The sequence below is a fragment of the Lycorma delicatula genome, chromosome 8, assembly GCF_047948215.1.
Source record: "Lycorma delicatula isolate Av1 chromosome 8, ASM4794821v1, whole genome shotgun sequence".
Taxonomy (NCBI): domain Eukaryota; kingdom Metazoa; phylum Arthropoda; class Insecta; order Hemiptera; family Fulgoridae; genus Lycorma; species Lycorma delicatula.
Genome location: NC_134462.1, coordinates 109,660,249 through 109,686,706, shown reverse-complemented (window position 1 = coordinate 109,686,706; position 26,458 = coordinate 109,660,249).

The following is a 26,458-nucleotide window of genomic DNA, read 5'->3' as shown; positions in this document are numbered from 1 at the left end:
AGGACAAAGTGGTTTAATTTATTTTGCTTGCCTGGTATTGTAGTTTTAAAGCATATCTCCACACACCGGAGATATGTGTGGCGTACCCCTAAGACGAAAATGATAAGTTGTATCCCATATAACATAATGTGTGTGTGTGTGTGTGTGTGTGTGTGTGTGCGTGATAGAGATAGATAGATAGATAGAGAGAGAGAGAGAGAGAGAGAGAGAGAGAGAGAGTACGTGTGTGTGTGAGTGAGTGTGTGTGTGTGGGTGTGTATGTTCGCGCGCGCGTCCACTTGTGTATATAGTCAAAAATCAAATTATTTATACTACTTATTTGTCCCCAACTATTACTTTGCATACCCCCCGGAACTGAGTATGCGTACTCCACTTTCGAGACCACTGCTCTAAAGCTGTGCTGAAGAAGGAAATTATGATAATAAGTCGAAAAATGTGGTATGGGTTATTTCACATTTCTTTACGTTTCATCACCCAGGAACCCCAGAAAACCTAATTAACTGTTGTGGGGAGGGGGGTAATGTTCATACGTATATAAGTGCGTCTGTTGGCGTGTCGGAAGCTTAATAATTTTTGAATGGATAAATAGAGTTTGATGAAATTTTGTATAGAGATTCGTATGTTAGAGAATTTATTGGTAGAAGTTTTGGATCAACACCTCCGATGTGGTGGGGGTGGTCGGGGGCGGGGTTGAGGGTTCATTTTTCAAAATTTTGTAAACATAATGACACCGCTTTATAATAATTTCAGTACTTACGTGAGCGCAAGTATTTGTAAAATATATGCCATATTTTAAAAATTTTGCCGCAAAAATCGAAAAAAAAAAAATTTTATTTATCGCATATTTTTACTTTCCCGTCTAGATAGCTTTAGAATGCAAAGTATTGTAATCGTTCTAATTTCGGCATATGCGGTTTTCACCGGATCTTAACGTTTTGACACCTAACGAACCCGAAAAACCGAATAGAAATTTTTACGGATGTTGATGTACATGTGTTAGGTGTCGGCCGCTAAATAACCTTATATTTACAGAACTACTGGACCGATTTTGACCAAACTTGGTCAGATTAATTCTATACATGGGGGATTTATGCCGTTGAATTTTCAACTTAAAACGTCAAAGAGGTGGGGCTATAGAGAAAGATCACCCTCAGTATTTCGAGATATCGCCTAATTACAGTCATATTTTTCTTAGGAGCGTTTGTTTACGATTAAAAAATTAAAACGATTTGGGAAATCGCATCTTACCTCAAAAAATGTTATTGTAGTCGTACGCTATGTTCTGACGCCATAGGTGAGCGGCAGAATTAAATAAACGAATAATATTTAAAGTTTTGTAATTAAATATATTTAAAAATTTACTTGTTCTGGCCGGGCGAACTCGATCACCCGGTTGATACGGTGTCTGGTGCGTAAAGCCTCACGGCTACGCCGACCGTACAAGCTAAATTTGTTGTAAGTCGTGAAATTATGTTAGTTGGTACCGCCATATCCGCGCGAATTAAATACACTATGGGCACGCGGTTTCGTTAGAACAATTAAATTAAATAAACGAAGAAATATTTTAAGTAACCTTCCACGTATTTGAATTCTTGATCTTTTACTTCTACTATCCATAAAATTATTTTTCATTATTTTGATGCTTTCCAAGTTTATTTTCAGACCTAACTTGATACTCTCTGTGAAACTACTTTTGTTATTTATTTATTTATGGGAAGATTTTTCTCACTCTTGTGATTAAGGTTGGTCAACTCAGTAACATGCTAATAAAATTAACAATACTAATTAGTAGCAACATTTATAAAATTTGTAACTTTTGCAGGACATCTTTCTTAAATCTCTTTTGTGGTAGATAAATCCAATACAAATCTTAGATCTTGAACAATTAGTTTCATATCTTTTATTCAATCTTCACATGATAATGATTTTTTTTTTGTCACGCTATAAAACTTAAATTTTGTAGTTTCATACTATGAACGAAATTTTATTCTATGTAACTTTGCCACAAAAATGTTATAAGAGAAGAAAAACATATCATAGAAACTTTTAAAATGAAGTTTTAAAGGAAGTAAATAATAATTGACAATAATTATATTTCCTGTTCAGGAAATATTTCCCAATAGAAATTTTATTCTCTGTAACTTTGCCACAAAAATGTTATAAGGGAAGAAAAACATATCATAGAAACTTTTAAAATGAAGTTTTAAAGGAAGTAAATAATAATTGACAATAAGTATATTTCCTGTTCAGGAAATATTTCCCAATCCCATAAGGGGGGACATTTAAGAAGACAATTTGTTTTCTAAACAAAATAAATCCAATTGATAATCTGAGTAATTTTAGAAAGTTCATGGTAGCAGTAAACAATACATTTTTTTTTTATAAATAAAATAAAAAGTCAACTTACAAAAAACATACCTGTACATTGATGAAATATATTATACGAAATGGTTTGAAGTTACTGTCATACATGTTACTCTAAAATTTAAAGAAGAACAAGATAGCAGGAATCCCCGTTTTGGGGTTTATCTGCAATAGCCAGTGTCAACACAGCAGAGTTATATGCAATTCAGCAAGCTCTTCATTAAGTATTACATTACAACGAAAAAGTGCTTCTCTAGTCCGATTCCTAAGTGCAATCACTGCTTTAAGGAGTGGCTACACGTATGATGCACTTGTTCTGGATATATTGGCAGCATTTAAAAACCGTAAAGACAACTGCAAACAATGCATCTTGATATGGACACCTGACCACGTCGGTATTCCTGGTAATGGACCAGCAGCCAACCCTAATCAATACAAAGAAGGGATGGGAACGGAACGGAACGCAAAAGTGGCGGGAGTTTCACAAATTCTCCCTTCGAATCGCAGAGCGTGGACAGTGTCCCTTGCTGCTTTATGTTTCTGTTAATCGGGCGTGTTTTAAGGGTTTATTTTTAATGTCGGATCTAAGTTACAAGTTTTGTTATATTTTATGGACGGATTTGTGAATAGCGTTCCATATCCGTTTGGACCAGCGTTCTCAAACTCATTTCTGGGTCCGACCGCGGGAGACTAGGCTTTTAAAACCTGTGCTCCCGACGTAATTTCCCTTCAGACCGTCCGCTGAAGTCCTTTCGGTGCTAACGCTTCATAGACTAGCAGGAATACGCCACAACGGGGCTCTAATCGTTTGGAGGGAGCAATGCGCCCGCTTCTCCGGAGGGAGCCGCAATTGCTGATTTAATTTAATTAATTGTATGTATTGAAATTTTTTAAGGTACGGATAAAGGAGAAGATCTTAATCTATTTCTTCGGTGGCTGCCCTTCACGTTGCTTCTCTGCTGGGCTCTTTTTCCGGATTCCAGTCCGTGACGGCGGGTCGCGTAATGGGTCTTCTTTCTTCTTTTTCTTCTTCAGATGACCTCTTCGTTCTTCTTTGGCCTACACTTTCCGAGACTCGGCAGTAATCGAAATTACATGCCATTAACCTTGCTGTTCCCGTGGCCCTGAAGGGCTGAACAGGGGAAAGTGCAGGTTTCTTCTTTCTTCGTTCTTCTATGCTGTTGGTGGCTGCTGGACTCGTTCCCTCTTCTTCGTTCTTGAAAGGAAAGGAAAAAGGGGAACTTACAATTTGGGTAAAACATGATTCGCGATCGCGTTTGGGAGCGGCGATCGCCTTTTGTCGAAGAAGTAAGTGCGGATTACTCAAACACATCAAATAATTAATCTTCCAGACACACGTGTGTCCGGGAAGGGTTAGGGGGGACCGCGTGGCCGCAGTGAAGAAACTAGTGTTGTGGTGGTTGTCGTGGGTGTGATATCTGAAACAGAAAACAGAACACACAGACGCACAAAAAAAGGAAGGTTTTTATTATTTTAATTTTGGGATAAGTAGGATAATTTGAAAAGGAAAGGGATTTGTCCTCCTTCTGCCGGTGGGCGCCATCCAAATATATTTCTGATATTAATATAAATAAAATATTAATTATCAAGCTATTTTGTATATATTATATATATATATATAGAATAAGAGGGGGGGGGGTATCTCTCACGCGAAAAAAACCTGCATTCGCCAAACGCCAAACGGCGTTTGTTCGACTCCTTACCTCTGTCGGCATTGTGGCAAGGCTCCAATTTTTCAGAATTGTCTCGGTACGGTAGTTCTCGATCTGAAAAATAAAAAAAAATTTTGAATGGATACTTACCGCCTTTCATGGTCTGTCAGCGAGACTGTACAGCTCGTTGTTTCAAACTACAATTTAAACTAAAAAATGTTCACTCGCGAGGCCGGAAATTTTTCTATCGCGTTATTCCGGTTGTAGCTCACGCGATACAGAGGCCCCTCAGCCTTGTTTGTCAATCCTCGACTCCCGCACCGCATCCTCACGGTGGTTCATCCAATACGGCGTGAGGCCGCTTCCTTACACCTTGAGGAGTTGGGTCCTCTCAGCAGATGTCCCGAATATGATCGTGTTTGGACACAGCCGCTCTCCCGAACAGTCTGCGCGCCTGTGCCACCCCCATTTCGGTCACGGTTAGTAATCTTGCGTCGCATCGGAGAGTGGCGTTTCTGACGAACCACGGAGCTCCAAACAATGCTTCATTTTGGACGGCTTCAATCTTCTTTTGAATCGTGGAGCTCAACAATGCCCCCCATGACGGGTAAGCATATGTCAGAATCGGCAGTACGTACAGCCGAAAAATGAGTAATTTAGTCGCCAGTGGGTATGGGCTGGCATTGTTCAGCACTGCGTATAGTGAGACCCTGGCAGCCTTAGCCCTCCGGGTCACATAGTTAACATGTTCCCCGAAGGTAAGCCGCCTGTCCAAGACTAATCCCAGGTACTTAACTGTTAACAGGTTAACTGTTTAAAATGTCTCAAAAGGGATTTTTTCCTGAGATTTCCAACTGCCTGGCCGGTGCACGTGTCTTGTATGTGAACATCACGGCCACCGATTTTTTACCGTTGACCCTGATTCACCACATTTCGAGCCACGGCTCCACTAAATCCAATTGCCTTTGGAGCCTCTGGACCGCGTAATCCACATTTGCGGATTCGTAAAAGTATGCCGTGTCGTCTGTATAGTGGGCTTTTTTAGCCCTTCCGCCAGCGGCAAATCGTTTATATACAAAGTGTACAGGAAAGGAGAAAGCACTGCTCCTTGGGGAACTCCAGCGGCTATTTCTCTGGTGGATGAAATGGTCTCCCCCACAAGGATGACAAATCGTCGGTCTAATAAATATGACCGTAAAAGAAGCGTAATCAATCCATTGAAGTAATAATAAATAAAATAATTTAAATCCATCACCATTAATTGAAATTATTTAAATTATTATTACTTATACTTTTTATTGTCACTTTTTCTCATAATTAGAGGTTTCAAAGGTTAATTGGAGATAAGAGATACAAACTACGAAAACACCCGCAACCTATATTCCGTTATTCCCATCAAAAAACTATGCTACTTAAATTCTTTCCAATTAAAACTATTTTCTTTTGTCTAGCCGACCCCCAGACGATTGTAACCGAATTACAGTTGTTTGCTTGGAACAGGCCCTGAGAATCGCTTCTGTCACCCGCTTCACAAGGGAGTGTTGCTCCAAAATACCTGGTTTTCTGCTCGCTTCGGATTGAAATGGAGTGCATCAAGGAAGAGGCACCGGGGATTGACCAGCTTGACCAGGACATATTCTATCATCTGCCAATACGGCTTCATGAAAGGGGTTGGCACCGAGGATTGCGAGTATATGTAGAGATCGATGTTAGATACAGTACCAGATGATAAAGACATGAATTAGTGTGATCCGTTATTCAGTAGACAAAAGTCTAAGTCTTGTCTCACTCTGTTTATTATATTTCCTCGAGTAGAGTAGAAAGTTGAGCCCCAGGAAATATGGTGGGCATTGAAGTCTCCTACTATTAATGATAGAGATGGTGAGGAGATTGGAGATATCTTGAGCACTGAACTCAGTGTTCGGTGAGAGATTCAAATTGCAGAAATGCAATTTGAAGGGGATAGAGACATTTACTGCAACAGCAGGAATGAGTGCAGTTAGTTGAATCCTTGTAACCGAAACCCCATTCTTCATGAAAATAGACACTCCACCATTCTCTCTACTGTCTACTAGACAGTCGTATCTCTCACAGAAGTACCCTCTAAGTATTATTGGGTTATGTTGTAGAAGATGAGTTTCTTTGAAACAAATGATTAGTGGATCATGTGCGTGCGCCAGTACTTTAATATCTTCAGTGCGAGACCGAAGACCTCTAACATTCCATTGAATAATGTTCATAAGTGTGAAAAATAAATTCAGAAAACTATATAAAAATTAGTTGTACGTGATTCGGTTTTTATTTTTTGTATTTTTTATTTTAAAGAACTCCGATGCCCTGGGGTCAGGTGGTTCTTCAACCACATCCTCCAGTATATGAGGTGATGGTGAAGATGGGATGCCGCAGATGACATCCCAGAGGGAATGGTTATGTGGGTTCCCTTAACGCGGAGCTTATTAGGTGGCTTACTGCCAGCTGTGATAATCCCTGTCCGTACCGGTAAAACTTTGGGAACAGGAACTTTCATAGGGATCAGCAGTCTGTTAGATTAACTAACTGCAACCAAAGACTTTTTGTTCGTGAGGCAACTTGATCAGATAACACCTGAACAAGTTTTTTTAGCTCACTGCAGGATCCGAATAGCTGATTACATAAATTTGTAGGAGCTTCTTGTGATGTAGCGGCAGAAAAAGTTACGTGTGGTTTGACAAGGTTTTATGAGTTTTTTAATATTTTCTGCCCGCCGCTCGATAGAGATTCTGAGAATTGCCTTTTCTTCCTTAAAAGTTGGGCAATTTCGAGAGCGAGCTGTGTGCGAACCACTGCAATTATCACTTTTTTCATCTTCTTGGCAGTTAGTATCAATGTGTCCTTCTTTAGCACATACCTCTGTTTTTGAGCAAGATATTGCCGTGTGACCATACCCTTGGCATTTGAAACATCATCAAGGGTTGAGAATGAAAGGTCGTACTCGATCTGAAAGATAACCTATTTTCATTTCTTCCGGTGGGACTGGAAGGTTAAACGTCAGTATAAGATAAGGTGTTGGTTCTTCCATTCCGTTCTGCCTTTTCATTATACGCTTCACTTCTGTAATATCTTGAGCACGAAGTTCATCAGCAATTTCGTTTATATATATTTCCAGAAGGTCGCGGCAAAAAATTACTCCCCGGCTGGTATTTAGGGTCTTGTGGCATGTAGCATTTATGTTTATGCCATCCATATTGCTGAGACGTAATAGGGAGCGACTCTGCTCATGTTTCTATAAGAATATTTCAGTTTCGTAGTTTTCTGATTTTCTTCGGAAAACCAATAGAACCGGTGACACATTCGTTAATCAGGACAGGTGAGACCTTTTGAAGGGAGCCACTCTCCTGATTCCTCCGAAGAACATCAAAACGAACATTCTTATATTTGATATTACAATTCTCTTCTGCAGTAACATTATCCTCGTCAGACAAAGCTGACCGAGGCCTTTTCACTAGACTAAAATTTGTGGTTTTTTCAGATGGACCACCAACCATCATAGAATTTATTGTTGGAACTGAAATTTTGGTCCCACGAGTACCGGCGATATAACGGACAACTCCAGCAGAGCGCACGCGTACTGGAGCTAGAGCTAAATACAAATAACTGGGTTTGCCCTGGTGCCCAGAGGACATCGTTCGAAACTCACTACGTAGATCCATTCACCCATCGGCACGATAGTTCCCACCTTGGGTTACGGTTGCGTTTGGTAAGATGCCGCATCACCATCGAGTGTAAATGTATGAGAAAATTATGTTGTATGTTGTGTAGTTGTGTAAGGGTATATGTTGTAATCTGTGTAGTGTTCTTGGTGTAGTGTCTGTGTATAGAGTAAAGTGTTCTGCAGCACTGTGTGTAGTGGGAAGAAGAGCTGCAGAGGCTAGGTCCGTGGGGATGCCAACCCCCAAAGTCTTAAAGAATAAGACTCCCCGTCGGGGTCTGTTTTTTATGTAATTATTTAAAATTCATATTTTTAATAGATAGAAAACTAAATATTGCTTTGAAATTTAAAATATTAGTAAAATTGTAACACAGACGTAATCTTGTCAAACTGTATTTTTACTTTCTTGTAGAAAGGAAATATTGTGATCGCGAAAAATCTCAATTTTCAGATTTTAATGAAAATATCCATTTTCACCAAACCTGAATCCATTATGACAAGTTTCGGCGTGACGTTTGTACGTACGTATTTATCTCGCATACCTGAGAAATGATTAGCCGTAGGATGTTGAAATTTTGGATTTAGGGCTATTGTAACATCTAGTTGTGCACCTTCCCTTTTAATTGCGTTCATCCAAATTCAAATAATTTGGATTTTGGAATTTTTCTCAACTGCAGTAATAATCCTTATTTTAATAGATTCCCGAGTTATAGTCAAATAAGATTTTAATTAATGAAATATTTGGATCTTACAAGGGGAAGGCATATCGGTTCGAATCAGACTTCTTCTCCTTTTTTTATAACTTTTTTTTTAATTTAAATATACTGTTTTATTAATAATTATTGACCTCTTATTATTGAGCGATTTTACGATAAATAATAATTCAATATAAAAAGAGAAAAAAGTATCAGAAGTTATTAATGAAATAAATTGTTATGTTCTTTACATTAAAAAAAAAGTGGATATGTAATTTAATAGGCGTACAAGGAAGTCATGTAGTGTCCACATCATATTTTTTATTGAATACAAAATATTCGGGTTTTATATTAATTTTTTTAAGATTAAGAATATTATTTTCCAGAGAGTTTTAATCTAAATTTTAAAGTTTTATGTATAAGTAGAAATATATATTACGTTTGATAAAATATACTTGGCAATAGAAGGTTTACAGTTACGGAACTTGCAAGTAAAAAGCAACTTGTAATACCACAGTTTAATAACAACAATGAGGATTAGCTAGAAATTGGAATTTAAAAAAACCTGACGAGTACTCAGATTGTTTGCCTCCAGCAGTAATACATTCATGCAATCTACAATTTATACCCAAACACACTTTACTACTAAAAGTTCTTTATTTTCAAAGATTCATTCACTTTTCACTCTTTTTTGGCGATTTTCATCGCCCTATTCAATTTTTGGGAATTCTTGGTCAAGTAAGCCGCGCATTTGCAGGTGTCTCATAGTGTTGAAAACAGAACTCCTCATTGTCGTGTTGTAGTAATGAAGCTGATATAATGGTATCTCTCACCTAACTGTATCGGTTTGCACTTGTATCGAGATTGACAAGTCCAGCTAAACTTTACACCCATACCTGTCTAAGCTGTAACACTTACTCGATTCAACCTTTCTTCAACTATAACATGACAGTTTCTTGTTGAGTATTAAACGCAGTTACCTGTTAACGGCGCCTGAAAACTTTAAGTTTGCTTCATCGGACCAAATAATGTTTCGGATAATAATGCCATTACCGATTGATTAGGGTCAGTTGAATGACCACTGATATTGTTCAAATCAAAAGCAATTACTTTTATATGGATCTGAATACTAGATCGTGGATACCGGTGATCTTTAGCGGTTGGGTTTCAATTAACCACGGGTCAATTAGGGAACGGTCGACCTGAGACTAAACAAGCCTACACTTCATTTACATTCATACGTACATATCATCGTCATTCATCTCTGAAGTAATAATTACGTTGGTTCCGGAGGCTAAACAGAAAAAAGAGACCACTCTTTATTATATCTTTACGCCTACGGAATTCTTTTTTAGGGAGTAAATAAACATAAAATATTTACAAAATAAAATTCTTTGCTATTCGAGAAAAAATTTAATTAATACGAAAATCGTGCCAGGAAAATAAAGAATTTTGTAGTAAACTGTGCTGGATTGTAAACTGACCGTCAGATCGGATCAGGTTACCAATTTTTTAAATATTTTTATCCGTTTTGACGTGGTGGGGCGACTCGGGCGAATATCATCTTTGTCTTCTCGATCACCTTGGGAAACTCTTAAACGACTCAAAACCTCGCGCACGTGTTAAATATTCATTGCCATATACGTTTTTTAATAAAATATAAGTTTCAATGGCTTCAATGTGGACACCACCTGACTTCCTTGTACTAAATTAAATCCTTGTATTAAATTAAGTCCTTGTATTAAATTACATATACACTTTCACTAAGAATTCCTGATTTTTTCTTTTTTTTTTTTTTAATTGTTATTATTATAAAAGATTTTTTTACAATCAGAAGTTAATAATTATGAATAAATCAATATATTTAAATTAAAAAAATTAAAGTTAAAAATAAGGTAATGGATTCGAACCGATATGCCTTCCCTTGTACGATCCAAATATTTCATTAATTAAAATTTTATTTGCTATATTTCTGGAACCAATGAAAATAAGTACCACTTATGATATATCGTTGAAAAGTTCTCAATGAGGGCTTATCACTGCAGTTAAGAAAAAGTCTAAAACTCAAATATTTTGACCACTTTTGGTCCAATCGATTGTAACCAAAGTGCTTTGTACTCCGTACAAGTAATAATTAAAATCAAATCTACTGCAAAAATCCATTACAATCAACCAAATTCATATACACTTAAACCTAATTCTGATTTGAGGTATATTAACAATATTTATCTAAACTGACAATATTTTGGGATGTTTTAAAAAAAATTAATTCTTAAAGAAAGTTTTTAATTTTCGCCTTACCCTTCTGATAAAAGTTGTAAACTATCAAAAAAAAAAACAGAACTTCGATTTTCTATACAAGATAAATATTTCATTTCAAAATTGTTTCAATTATAAGTGATAATGCTAATAATTTTTTTTTTTTATTAGCCAAAACTATAAGTGAACCTTTCACACGATCCAACCTCTTTCAGAATAATACCTTCTCAATATCTCTGTATTCCACATTCAGTTTTTTTCCATATAGCTAATACTAGTAGAATAAATGAATAAATTCCTCTCATACAAAAGCTATTAAACCAAATTTCATGATTGTAAATTAAGCGGGTTTTTAATAAAGAAGCACCACAGATGACAACATACAAACAGAACTTTATAACTAGGACTTAATAAAACTTAATGAACCTCAAGATATCCAGGAATTTAAAAAAACGGATACTTATTTATCTTTATAACCGTTCCCACTGTAATCCTACCCTACTAAGGGAATTTGTATGTGTGTCTCTCTGTCTGTTCAGGGCTGGTATTTTAAATATAATAAAAGAGTCGCCTCAAGGTTTTTTGTTTGTATATTAATTAAAAAATTTCTTTTTGGTTTTTTTGTTTATCTGTTTGAGTTGTTATATTTATAAATAAACTTAAATTATACTTGTCCTTTATCCTTACTTTTCCTTTTTTTCCTCTGACACCCCTTCAAAAAAAAATTCAAACTCCGGAGCCAGTAGGAGAAATATAAAGGAATATAGTAAGGTGGATATACGCTCACCAAGCCGCTGCAAAACGCGTACCCTAAAGCTATGATTTTTCAGTCCGATTCCAAAAAAAAACATCTATCTAACTTTTAGATACTCTGGATTAAAATCTGAAGTCACACCCAATACACATACGTAGTGAAAGGACCAACCAAAAAATCCTGTGGCGGGCAAAGCATGCATAAAAGATGAGTCTCCCGTTGGTTCATCTGACAAAATCCACCGGTTTCCACTTTGTCTTACTTTATCTAATTTTAATCTACTCTGGTTCAGAATCTTCTCCAGAACCACGACCTGTTTCATTGTTACTGCCAAAAACGTGTTGTGAGAAACATATTTATACAATAAAATATACCGAAAAAACATGAACTATCTTTTTCAACTCTTGACCAATAACATAACATCATTAAGGTTTTCTGAATGGATCCCATTAAACATGATGAACACTAAACAACTCACGCGGGCCACAGCCGCAACCCAGCCGCTCTGTCCCTCACACAGCCAGGCTCAGTGGTTAGGGTACGGATAGAGCTTCAGCACCCTCAAACCACCTCCCGCTCTACCCGGCCAGTGCACACCTGCATGTCTCAGAGAGTTCCGGTGCACAGCACTTCGGCTCCAACCAGTCTGGGCCACATCTACAGCCCGTGCGAACGCGCTATGAACGAGCCCAAGCGCGTCTGATCACACAACTGAAACATTCCAGAACTACCGTGCAATCAAAGCAGCTATGACAAGACGACACAGTTGAGACAAACACTGACGATGGAAAGAAAATGGAATAGAGGAAGAAATTCAAATGAATTGAAGCGGAAACTGCTGCCGCTGACGGCTCAGGCACACAACACGAAGCACCACGATTGCCAGTAGCTGACGGCATTAACGACCCTCCATTAGCGAACATGCCCCTTTCTAGAGACAAACAAAAAACTTGATGAAATGGAAGACATCCCTCCCTGAACCCACCAAAGTCCATTCTTAATCGTGCAAATGTGTGATGCATGCCCAGGACCAAAGGCCTGAAATATAAAAACTGGGTTTTTTTTTATGAACCATTATCTACATTTCAACAATGCGAACCGCTTTGTACAAGAAAGGGATGGTAATTCTACAGATGATATGACATTCGCGCTTTCATAAGACTCCCACCGCCCTCCGTCCGCTCGGGCATTACAAGCAAATTCACCAAACACACCCGAGATCACCCTCTTGGCCCGTCCAGCACCCAACCGCAATGCATCCATCTCGAGGCTGCGAAGCCTCCCCCTCAGACGAGAGAAGGGCAACTGCTCAAAAACTAGAACCGGCGCATTCTCATCACCGCTCCAATCCCGCAATCGCAACATCCTCACAGCCGCCCGAAAACTTCTCCAACAAATTAACCCCCCCCCCCTCCAACACGGCGGCAGCCTCGTAAGAGGTTGTTTAAACACACCAGTGCATACGATTAAGGCTCCGCGCCGGGCACTCTCAAAGATCCAAATAAGCGATCGACTGCGACCAAAATATGCGCCCAAATGGACGAAACACAAGAGTCACACTTTCGAAAACACCCAGGCACACCATGTACAAACGACAGCTAGACAGCCCGAAATCCCCAGAGAAACCCTCCTAAGCCTCCGCACCACAGAGACGGCGTCCGACGCCACCCGACCAATGTGGCTGCCAAACAACAAACTTCCATCAAACAAAAACCCAGGCACCCATGGACCCCAGCTCACCGATCACACAACCCTTACATTCAGTGTTGGAGCCACGACTGCACAACAATCCGTCCGCGCACCCGAGAAGCACAAACATCGTTTTGGGCACAGAAATCCCAAAATTATGCACATCTATCCAGCCTCCGCGGTCGACAAAGCCGCCCGCACCCGGTCCCCCAGCCGCGGCCACGAACCACCACGAAACAACAGAAGACATTCATCGGCGAAATCCGACCCGCGAACCGTTCTGTGAATGTAAGCCCAGAGATCCGTCAAACACCAGGCTACAGAGCAGAGGACCGAGAACGTAACTGTGCGGGCTTAACCCGGTGACGGAAGCCAGGAGCGCATCTCCAAACAAAGCCGCACGGTTAGACAAATAGTCTCGCACTACGGCCTGCAATGTCACAGGAACATATCGGCGCTCAAACCAATAGAGGATAGAACTCCAACACAAAGAAGAAAATGCCGCCTCCATGTCAATAAAAATTGCCAAACACATCCACAGTCGGCGCCTTCCACTTCGGCAAGTGTATTCAAGATGCAATCCTCGGTGCCACCCCATTCATGAAGCCATATTGGCTCGACTCAAAAGACAGCTCACATCGATGCGTTCCCAGAGCCGCTCCACAACCAGCTACCCAAGCAACCTGCCGACAACCATCAAGAGGCCGACGGGCCGACAACCGCCGACCGAACCAGAATCCCTCCTCGGTCCCAAGAGCACCCTCACCAAAGCCACCCCCCAACAAGCGGAAAGAAACCCCAACCAAAGCACCCCGTGAACCGCCCACCAAGAAGCCCTCCCATGACAGGCAACAGGCGATAGAAGACATCCGGGTTAAGCCAGCCAACACCTGGCCCTCCCCCCAGCGCCATTCGCGAAAACACTCGGTCCACAATCACGGGATCTACAGCCCGCACGCCTGGGAAAGCGCCCCATCCGCCCTGACGTCGACCACCACCTCATCCCCCCGAACATCCGGAAACAGAGTATCCAGGAACGCACGGCAAGTCGCCACAGACGTCAACGTGTGGTCCCGACCACCAAACCCGCACCGAACACCGGACAGCACGTGCAATGGCTTGGGGCCGTAACTTGATTTCGTGAGCTGCCAGGGGTTGCGTTGCAACTCGCGCATGGAGTTTTGCCGAAAACGAGTGTGGTTTCCTTGATGACATGTACGTATTCACTGCGGACGCGCCGGTAGATACGTAGCACCTCAGCGCGCACGTCAAAAACGATAATCCCCGTTAGGAGGCTACGCTTGGGCTTACTACGATCTACCATTGCGCCCAGCACGCTCAGGTCAGAGAACCACCACCTTTTTCCGGGCCGCCGTCTGCGATCAACAGACGGCCTCCCAAAAGCGGAGGTCATGACGGCTCCAGGCACTCTCTGATCAGCGGACTGACCACGACTCAAGGGTCCGTCCATTAGCCTTAGCCGCCGTAGGACCCTATCGCAGCCAGTCTTGATAACCCAGCTGAATTTTTCAGCCATCAATTCCACCTGCTCACTATGCTCCATGCGCCATTCCAACCCCTGTAAGGCAGCCCCCAAGCCCAAACCTTTGCACGCACCGTCCAGCCCTCTGCACGGGCCAGGCGGTCGTGACCACACGCCAACATCCGTGGTGACCCACCATGCACTCCCGGACAATCTGTCTCCAGACGCTCCGGAGGATGAAGCAGTAGTCTGGGCCAGGGCGAGCGAGACACCGTCCCCGGCGCGCGGGAAGCGGATCTTGTGATTGCAGACCGAGTGCCCTCCCGAATGGTACCGAGAAAGGACCGAGCACTGACCAACGTGACCCGGACCCCCTCCACCACCAGCCGTCCATCACAAAAGAGCTGCCCGGCAGGCAGCCCTCGGGGCGCCCCAGCCGTGGCTGCTATCCGACTTGACGAAAAGTGGCTTTCGTAAGGGTGCTCCCAAAACCAAGAAAGGACTCTAGTTAGGTCGACAGTCATTAGCCCATCAGCCTCCAGATGACCATCGGCAAGCCGCCAGAGGTTTGCCGTGGAACGGCTCCTGGAATGCATAGACACGAACCATCCTCCAAATCGAGACCAACATAGCCTCATGAAATGGTTAGCACTGGGGATTGCACCTCAAAAGCTCTTGGCGAGGTGGAAGTCGCCGACAGCAAAAATGTTTGGCACCCTTTTCTGACATAGAGGCACTTCATTCTTACAGTAATGATCAGATGTAAGCTACTTCTGATCGAAAATTTTTATTAAGAAATGTACATTTATCATTAGATTTCATTACATGGCTACTCCTAAAGTTTTGTTTTCTTTACGACTAACTTTTGGTATTCTTAATCCATTCATTATGTTTCCCATCAGTAAAATTTCAAACAACTTTCAAGTTTTTCAGTAACTTATTAATTTCCATACCTTTTATTAATAGTCATAGGAATAAAATAATGATATAAGAATTTGAATTTTACCTTCACTTTAGAACATTACTCAAAATGATGAGGCGAATTTAATAAGAAAAGGAAAATTTTCTTATTTGTATAATATAAGCAGGAGGATCTAAATAGAGCATCCGACAAATCTTATAAGCTATTTCAAAGCAGTATATATACCTATCTTACTCCATGGAAGTGTTAGACATTATTTTAAGAATACAATGAATAAAAAGAGATTTTTAAACAAGGCACTGGCTGCACTCATTTCAACAATAAAAGGAATATAACAAAGTATGTGCAGGATTGAATAACTTTAACCCCATTAGAAACTTGTTCAATATAAAGAAAGTTATAGATTGGACAGAGAATTTTTATCTTTGAATTTCTAAGTCTTTAAAGCCTCATAATCAACGTACTGTGGACATCCTATGTAAAACGGGCAGAACAACAATAAAACAGCATAAAATACAGAAAATGTCACCCAATATTATTTAAAATAAATGAACATACTGCTGAATATTACATCTAGTACCTACAACCACGACTATGACTGTATTATAATAATAATAATAATACAAATATATTATGGAATGAAAATAATCTCAGTTTTATCATTAAAATATTGCCTTTTTATCTATTCTGATCTCTTGTCCAAATATATGAGTTGGTTTAACTTTTTGTACAGAATGAAATTGATTGAAATACAGATTGTGTATTGGGTAATATCTTTTTCTATTATTCTGAACCATTTCACAACATTCTTGGACTGATCTTTTATTCATCACATTAACATTGCACACAGCAATCAATTTTCAATGAATTTTAACCTGGTATCACTTTTTAAAGTCAAAAAATGTACACATTTTTTTGGCAATTAAGATTGTATCAGCAATGGCAATGTCAGTTGTCTTATTCACTTTAACACTCTATAGGGGAGTACACTAAGCGGTAGAATATAGCAAATAATGTAAATCTGTCAAACTTAATATTAATTATCTCGATATCCCAGCATCTACTTTCACCCTCGCAAGAAAAAAGTATTGAATGGTCCGTAATCTTTTTTAAGTAACCTTCCACGTATTTGAATTCTTGATCTTTTACTTCTACTATCCATAAAATTATTTTTCATTATTTTGATGCTTTCCAAGTTTATTTTCAGACCTAACTTGATACTCTCTGTGAAACTACTTTTGTTATTTATTTATTTATGGGAAGATTTTTCTCACTCTTGTGATTAAGGTTGGTCAACTCAGTAACATGCTAATAAAATTAACAATACTAATTAGTAGCAACATTTATAAAATTTGTAACTTTTGCAGGACATCTTTCTTAAATCTCTTTTGTGGTAGATAAATCCAATACAAATCTTAGATCTTGAACAATTGGTTTCATATCTTTTATTCAATCTTCACATGATAATGATTTTTTTTTTGTCACGCTATAAAACTTAAATTTTGTAGTTTCATACTATGAACGAAATTTTATTCTATGTAACTTTGCCACAAAAATGTTATAAGGGAAGAAAAACATATCATAGAAACTTTTAAAATGAAGTTTTAAAGGAAGTAAATAATAATTGACAATAAGTATATTTCCTGTTCAGGAAATATTTCCCAATCCCATAAGGGGGGACATTTAAGAAGACAATTTGTTTTCTAAACAAAATAAATCCAATTGATAATCTGAGTAATTTTAGAAAGTTCATGGTAGCAGTAAACAATACATTTTTTTTTTATAAATAAAATAAAAAGTCAACTTACAAAAAACATACCTGTACATTGATGAAATATATTATACGAAATGGTTTGAAGTTACTGTCATACATGTTACTCTAAAATTTAAAGAAGAACAAGATAGCAGGAATCCCCGTTTTGGGGTTTATCTGCAATAGCCAGTGTCAACACAGCAGAGTTATATGCAATTCAGCAAGCTCTTCATTAAGTATTACATTACAACGAAAAAGTGCTTCTCTAGTCCGATTCCTAAGTGCAATCACTGCTTTAAGGAGTGGCTACACGTATGATGCACTTGTTCTGGATATATTGGCAGCATTTAAAAACCGTAAAGACAACTGCAAACAATGCATCTTGATATGGACACCTGACCACGTCGGTATTCCTGGTAATGGACCAGCAGCCAACCCTAATCAATACAAAGAAGGGATGGGAACGGAACGGAACGCAAAAGTGGCGGGAGTTTCACAAATTCTCCCTTCGAATCGCAGAGCGTGGACAGTGTCCCTTGCTGCTTTATGTTTCTGTTAAACGGGCGTGTTTTAAGGGTTTATTTTTAATGTCGGATCTAAGTTTCAAGTTTTGTTATATTTTATGGACGGATTTGTGAATAGCGTTCCATATCCGTTTGGACCAGCGTTCTCAAACTCATTTCTGGGTCCGACCGCGGGAGACTAGGCTTTTAAAACCTGTGCTCCCGACGTAATTTCCCTTCAGACCGTCCGCTGAAGTCCTTTCGGTGCTAACGCTTCATAGACTAGCAGGAATACGCCACAACGGGGCTCTAATCGTTTGGAGGGAGCAATGCGCCCGCTTCTCCGGAGGGAGCCGCAATTGCTGATTTAATTTAATTAATTGTATGTATTGAAATTTTTTAAGGTACGGATAAAGGAGAAGATCTTAATCTATTTCTTCGGTGGCTGCCCTTCACGTTGCTTCTCTGCTGGGCTCTTTTTCCGGATTCCAGTCCGTGACGGCGGGTCGCGTAATGGGTCTTCTTTCTTCTTTTTCTTCTTCAGATGACCTCTTCGTTCTTCTTTGGCCTACACTTTCCGAGACTCGGCAGTAATCGAAATTACATGCCATTAACCTTGTTGTTCCCGTGGCCCTGAAGGGCTGAACAGGGGAAAGTGCAGGTTTCTTCTTTCTTCGTTCTTCTATGCTGTTGGTGGCTGCTGGACTCGTTCCCTCTTCTTCGTTCTTGAAAGGAAAGGAAAAAGGGGAACTTACAATTTGGGTAAAACATGATTCGCGATCGCGTTTGGGAGCGGCGATCGCCTTTTGTCGAAGAAGTAAGTGCGGATTACTCAAACACATCAAATAATTAATCTTCCAGACACACGTGTGTCCGGGAAGGGTTAGGGGGGACCGCGTGGCCGCAGTGAAGAAACTAGTGTTGTGGTGGTTGTCGTGGGTGTGATATCTGAAACAGAAAACAGAACACACAGACGCACAAAAAAAGGAAGGTTTTTATTATTTTAATTTTGGGATAAGTAGGATAATTTGAAAAGGAAAGGGATTTGTCCTCCTTCTGCCGGTGGGCGCCATCCAAATATATTTCTGATATTAATATAAATAAAATATTAATTATCAAGCTATTTTGTATATATTATATATATATATATAGAATAAGAGGGGGGGGGGGTATCTCTCACGCGAAAAAAACCTGCATTCGCCAAACGCCAAACGGCGTTTGTTCGACTCCTTACCTCTGTCGGCATTGTGGCAAGGCTCCAATTTTTCAGAATTGTCTCGGTACGGTAGTTCTCGATCTGAAAAATAAAAAAAAATTTTGAATGGATACTTACCGCCTTTCATGGTCTGTCAGCGAGACTGTACAGCTCGTTGTTTCAAACTACAATTTAAACTAAAAAATGTTCACTCGCGAGGCCGGAAATTTTTCTATCGCGTTATTCCGGTTGTAGCTCACGCGATACAGAGGCCCCTCAGCCTTGTTTGTCAATCCTCGACTCCCGCACCGCATCCTCACGGTGGTTCATCCAATACGGCGTGAGGCCGCTTCCTTACACCTTGAGGAGTTGGGTCCTCTCAGCAGATGTCCCGAATATGATCGTGTTTGGACACAGCCGCTCTCCCGAACAGTCTGCGCGCCTGTGCCACCCCCATTTCGGTCACGGTTAGTAATCTTGCGTCGCATCGGAGAGTGGCGTTTCTGACGAACCACGGAGCTCCAAACAATGCTTCATTTTGGACGGCTTCAATCTTCTTTTGAAGCGTGGAGCTCAACAATGCCCCCCATGACGGGTAAGCATATGTCAGAATCGGCAGTACGTACAGCCGAAAAATGAGTAATTTAGTCGCCAGTGGGTATGGGCTGGCATTGTTCAGCACTGCGTATAGTGAGACCCTGGCAGCCTTAGCCCTCCGGGTCACATAGTTAACATGTTCCCCGAAGGTAAGCCGCCTGTCCAAGACTAATCCCAGGTACTTAACTGTTAACAGGTTAACTGTTTAAAATGTCTCAAAAGGGATTTTTTCCTGAGATTTCCAACTGCCTGGCCGGTGCACGTGTCTTGTATGTGAACATCACGGCCACCGATTTTTTACCGTTGACCCTGATTCACCACATTTCGAGCCACGGCTCCACTAAATCCAATTGCCTTTGGAGCCTCTGGACCGCGTAATCCACATTTGCGGATTCGTAAAAGTATGCCGTGTCGTCTGTATAGTGGGCCGTTTTTAGCCCTTCCGCCAGCGGCAAATCGTTTATATACAAAGTGTACAGGAAAGGAGAAAGCACTGCTCCTTGGGGAACTCCAGCGGCTATTTCTCTGGTGGATGAAATGGTCTCCCCCACAAGGATGACCAATCGTCGGTCTAATAAATATGACCGTAAAAGAAGCGTAATCAATCCATTGAAGTAATAATAAATAAAATAATTTAAATCCATCACCATTAATTGAAATTATTTAAATTATTATTACTTATACTTTTTATTGTCACTTTTTCTCATAATTAGAGGTTTCAAAGGTTAATTGGAGATAAGAGATACAAACTACGAAAACACCCGCAACCTATATTCCGTTATTCCCATCAAAAAACTATGCTACTTAAATTCTTTCCAATTAAAACTATTTTCTTTTGTCTAGCCGACCCCCAGACGATTGTAACCGAATTACAGTTGTTTGCTTGGAACAGGCCCTGAGAATCGCTTCTGTCACCCGCTTCACAAGGGAGTGTTGCTCCAAAATACCTGGTTTTCTGCTCGCTTCGGATTGAAATGGAGTGCATCAAGGAAGAGGCACCGGGGATTGACCAGCTTGACCAGGACATATTCTATCATCTGCCAATACGGCTTCATGAAAGGGGTTGGCACCGAGGATTGCGAGTATATGTAGAGATCGATGTTAGATACAGTACCAGATGATAAAGACATGAATTAGTCTGATCCGTTATTCAGTAGACAAAAGTCTAAGTATTGTCTCACTCTGTTTATTATATTTCCTCGAGTAGAGTAGAAAGTTGAGCCCCAGGAAATATGGTGGGCATTGAAGTCTCCTACTATTAATGATAGAGATGGTGAGGAGATTGGAGATATCTTGAGCACTGAACTCAGTGTTCGGTGAGAGATTCAAATTGCAGAAATGCAATTTGAAGGGGATAGAGACATTTACTGCAACAGCAGGAATGAGTGCAGTTAGTTGAATCCTTGTAACCGAAACCCCATTCTTCATGAAAATAGACACTCCACCATTCTCTCTACTGTCTACTAGACAGTCGTATCTCTCACAGAAGTACCCTCTAAGTATTATTGGGTTATGTTGTAGAAGATGAGTTTCTTTGAAACAAATGATTAGTGGATCATGTGCGTGCGCCAGTACTTTAATATCTTCAGTGCGAGACCGAAGACCTCTAACATTCCATTGAATAATGTTCATAAGTGTGAAAAATAAATTCAGAAAACTATATAAAAATTAGTTGTACGTGATTCGGTTTTTATTTTTTGTATTTTTTATTTTAAAGAACTCCGATGCCCTGGGGTCAGGTGGTTCTTCAACCACATCCTCCAGTATATGAGGTGATGGTGAAGATGGGATGCCGCAGATGACATCCCAGAGGGAATGGTTATGTGGGTTCCCTTAACGCGGAGCTTATTAGGTGGCTTACTGCCAGCTGTGATAATCCCTGTCCGTACCGGTAAAACTTTGGGAACAGGAACTTTCATAGGGATCAGCAGTCTGTTAGATTAACTAACTGCAACCAAAGACTTTTTGTTCGTGAGGCAACTTGATCAGATAACACCTGAACAAGTTTTTTTAGCTCACTGCAGGATCCGAATAGCTGATTACATAAATTTGTAGGAGCTTCTTGTGATGTAGCGGCAGAAAAAGTTACGTGTGGTTTGACAAGGTTTTATGAGTTTTTTTAATATTTTCTGCCCGCCGCTCGATAGAGATTCTGAGAATTGCCTTTTCTTCCTTAAAAGTTGGGCAATTTCGAGAGCGAGCTGTGTGCGAACCACTGCAATTATCACTTTTTTCATCTTCTTGGCAGTTAGTATCAATGTGTCCTTCTTTAGCACATACCTCTGTTTTTGAGCAAGATATTGCCGTGTGACCATACCCTTGGCATTTGAAACATCATCAAGGGTTGAGAATGAAAGGTCGTACTCGATCTGAAAGATAACCTATTTTCATTTCTTCCGGTGGGACTGGAAGGTTAAACGTCAGTATAAGATAAGGTGTTGGTTCTTCCATTCCGTTCTGCCTTTTCATTATACGCTTCACTTCTGTAATATCTTGAGCACGAAGTTCATCAGCAATTTCGTTTATATATATTTCCAGAAGGTCGCGGCAAAAAATTACTCCCCGGCTGGTATTTAGGGTCTTGTGGCATGTAGCATTTATGTTTATGCCATCCATATTGCTGAGACGTAATAGGGAGCGACTCTGCTCATGTTTCTATAAGAATATTTCAGTTTCGTAGTTTTCTGATTTTCTTCGGAAAACCAATAGAACCGGTGACACATTCGTTAATCAGGACAGGTGAGACCTTTTGAAGGGAGCCACTCTCCTGATTCCTCCGAAGAACATCAAAACGAACATTCTTATATTTGATATTACAATTCTCTTCTGCAGTAACATTATCCTCGTCAGACAAAGCTGACCGAGGCCTTTTCACTAGACTAAAATTTGTGGTTTTATCAGATGGACCACCAACCATCATAGAATTTATTGTTGGAACTGAAATTTTGGTCCCACGAGTACCGGCGATATAACGGACAACTCCAGCAGAGCGCACGCGTACTGGAGCTAGAGCTAAATACAAATAACTGGGTTTGCCCTGGTGCCCAGAGGACATCGTTCGAGACTCACTACGTAGATCCATTCACCCATCGGCACGATAGTTCCCACCTTGGGTTACGGTTGCGTTTGGTAAGATGCCGCATCACCATCGAGTGTAAATGTATGAGAAAATTATGTTGTATGTTGTGTAGTTGTGTAAGGGTATATGTTGTAATCTGTGTAGTGTTCTTGGTGTAGTGTCTGTGTATAGAGTAAAGTGTTCTGCAGCACTGTGTGTAGTGGGAAGAAGAGCTGCAGAGGCTAGGTCCGTGGGGATGCCAACCCCCAAAGTCTTAAAGAATAAGACTCCCCGTCGGGGTCTGTTTTTTATGTAATTATTTAAAATTCATATTTTTAATAGATAGAAAACTAAATATTGCTTTGAAATTTAAAATATTAGTAAAATTGTAACACAGACGTAATCTTGTCAAACTGTATTTTTACTTTCTTGTAGAAAGGAAATATTGTGATCGCGAAAAATCTCAATTTTCAGATTTTAATGAAAATATCCATTTTCACCAAACCTGAATCCATTATGACAAGTTTCGGCGTGACGTTTGTACGTACGTATTTATCTCGCATACCTGAGAAATGATTAGCCGTAGGATGTTGAAATTTTGGATTTAGGGCTATTGTAACATCTAGTTGTGCACCTTCCCTTTTAATTGCGTTCATCCAAATTCAAATAATTTGGATTTTGGAATTTTTCTCAACTGCAGTAATAATCCTTATTTTAATAGATTCCCGAGTTATAGTCAAATAAGATTTTAATTAATGAAATATTTGGATCTTACAAGGGGAAGGCATATCGGTTCGAATCAGACTTCTTCTCCTTTTTTTATAACTTTTTTTTTAATTTAAATATACTGTTTTATTAATAATTATTGACCTCTTATTATTGAGCGATTTTACGATAAATAATAATTCAATATAAAAAGAGAAAAAAGTATCAGAAGTTATTAATGAAATAAATTGTTATGTTCTTTACATTAAAAAAAAAGTGGATATGTAATTTAATAGGCGTACAAGGAAGTCATGTAGTGTCCACATCATATTTTTTATTGAATACAAAATATTCGGGTTTTATATTAATTTTTTTAAGATTAAGAATATTATTTTCCAGAGAGTTTTAATCTAAATTTTAAAGTTTTATGTATAAGTAGAAATATATATTACGTTTGATAAAATATACTTGGCAATAGAAGGTTTACAGTTACGGAACTTGCAAGTAAAAAGCAACTTGTAATACCACAGTTTAATAACAACAATGAGGATTAGCTAGAAATTGGAATTTAAAAAAACCTGACGAGTACTCAGATTGTTTGCCTCCAGCAGTAATACATTCATGCAATCTACATTTTATACCCAAACACACTTTACTACTAAAAGTTCTTTATTTTCAAAGATTCATTCACTTTTCACTCTTTTTTGGCGATTTTCATCGCCCTATTCAATTTTTGGGAATTCTTGGTCAAGTAAGCCGCGCATTTGCAGGTGTCTCATAGTGTTGAAAACAGAACTCCTCATTGTCGTGTTGTAGTAATGAAGCTGATATAATGGTATCTCTCACCTAACTGTATCGGTTTGCACTTGTATCGAGATTGACAAGTCCAGCTAAACTTTACACCCATACCTGTCTAAGCTGTAACACTTACTCGATTCAACCTTTCTTCAACTATAACATGACAGTTTCTTGTTGAGTATTAAACGCAGTTACCTGTTAACGGCGCCTGAAAACTTTAAGTTTGCTTCATCGGACCAAATAATGTTTCGGATAATAATGCCATTACCGATTGATTAGGGTCAGTTGAATGACCACTGATATTGTTCAAATCAAAAGCAATTACTTTTATATGGATCTGAATACTAGATCGTGGATACCGGTGATCTTTAGCGGTTGGGTTTCAATTAACCACGGGTCAATTAGGGAACGGTCGACCTGAGACTAAACAAGCCTACACTTCATTTACATTCATACGTACATATCATCGTCATTCATCTCTGAAGTAATAATTACGTTGGTTCCGGAGGCTAAACAGAAAAAAGAGACCACTCTTTATTATATCTTTACGCCTACGGAATTCTTTTTTAGGGAGTAAATAAACATAAAATATTTACAAAATAAAATTCTTTGCTATTCGAGAAAAAATTTAATTAATACGAAAATCGTGCCAGGAAAATAAAGAATTTTGTAGTAAACTGTGCTGGATTGTAAACTGACCGTCAGATCGGATCAGGTTACCAATTTTTTAAATATTTTTATCCGTTTTGACGTGGTGGGGCGACTCGGGCGAATATCATCTTTGTCTTCTCGATCACCTTGGGAAACTCTTAAACGACTCAAAACCTCGCGCACGTGTTAAATATTCATTGCCATATACGTTTTTTAATAAAATATAAGTTTCAATGGCTTCAATGTGGACACCACCTGACTTCCTTGTACTAAATTAAATCCTTGTATTAAATTAAGTCCTTGTATTAAATTACATATACACTTTCACTAAGAATTCCTGATTTTTTCTTTTTTTTTTTTTTAATTGTTATTATTATAAAAGATTTTTTTACAATCAGAAGTTAATAATTATGAATAAATCAATATATTTAAATTAAAAAAATTAAAGTTAAAAATAAGGTAATGGATTCGAACCGATATGCCTTCCCTTGTACGATCCAAATATTTCATTAATTAAAATTTTATTTGCTATATTTCTGGAACCAATGAAAATAAGTACCACTTATGATATATCGTTGAAAAGTTCTCAATGAGGGCTTATCACTGCAGTTAAGAAAAAGTCTAAAACTCAAATATTTTGACCACTTTTGGTCCAATCGATTGTAACCAAAGTGCTTTGTACTCCGTACAAGTAATAATTAAAATCAAATCTACTGCAAAAATCCATTACAATCAACCAAATTCATATACACTTAAACCTAATTCTGATTTGAGGTATATTAACAATATTTATCTAAACTGACAATATTTTGGGATGTTTTAAAAAAAATTAATTCTTAAAGAAAGTTTTTAATTTTCGCCTTACCCTTCTGATAAAAGTTGTAAACTATCAAAAAAAAAAAACAGAACTTCGATTTTCTATACAAGATAAATATTTCATTTCAAAATTGTTTCAATTATAAGTGATAATGCTAATAATTTTTTTTTTTTATTAGCCAAAACTATAAGTGAACCTTTCACACGATCCAACCTCTTTCAGAATAATACCTTCTCAATATCTCTGTATTCCACATTCAGTTTTTTTCCATATAGCTAATACTAGTAGAATAAATGAATAAATTCCTCTCATACAAAAGCTATTAAACCAAATTTCATGATTGTAAATTAAGCGGGTTTTTAATAAAGAAGCACCACAGATGACAACATACAAACAGAACTTTATAACTAGGACTTAATAAAACTTAATGAACCTCAAGATATCCAGGAATTTAAAAAAACGGATACTTATTTATCTTTATAACCGTTCCCACTGTAATCCTACCCTACTAAGGGAATTTGTATGTGTGTCTCTCTGTCTGTTCAGGGCTGGTATTTTAAATATAATAAAAGAGTCGCCTCAAGGTTTTTTGTTTGTATATTAATTAAAAAATTTCTTTTTGGTTTTTTTGTTTATCTGTTTGAGTTGTTATATTTATAAATAAACTTAAATTATACTTGTCCTTTATCCTTACTTTTCCTTTTTTTCCTCTGACACCCCTTCAAAAAAAAATTCAAACTCCGGAGCCAGTAGGAGAAATATAAAGGAATATAGTAAGGTGGATATACGCTCACCAAGCCGCTGCAAAACGCGTACCCTAAAGCTATGATTTTTCAGTCCGATTCCAAAAAAAA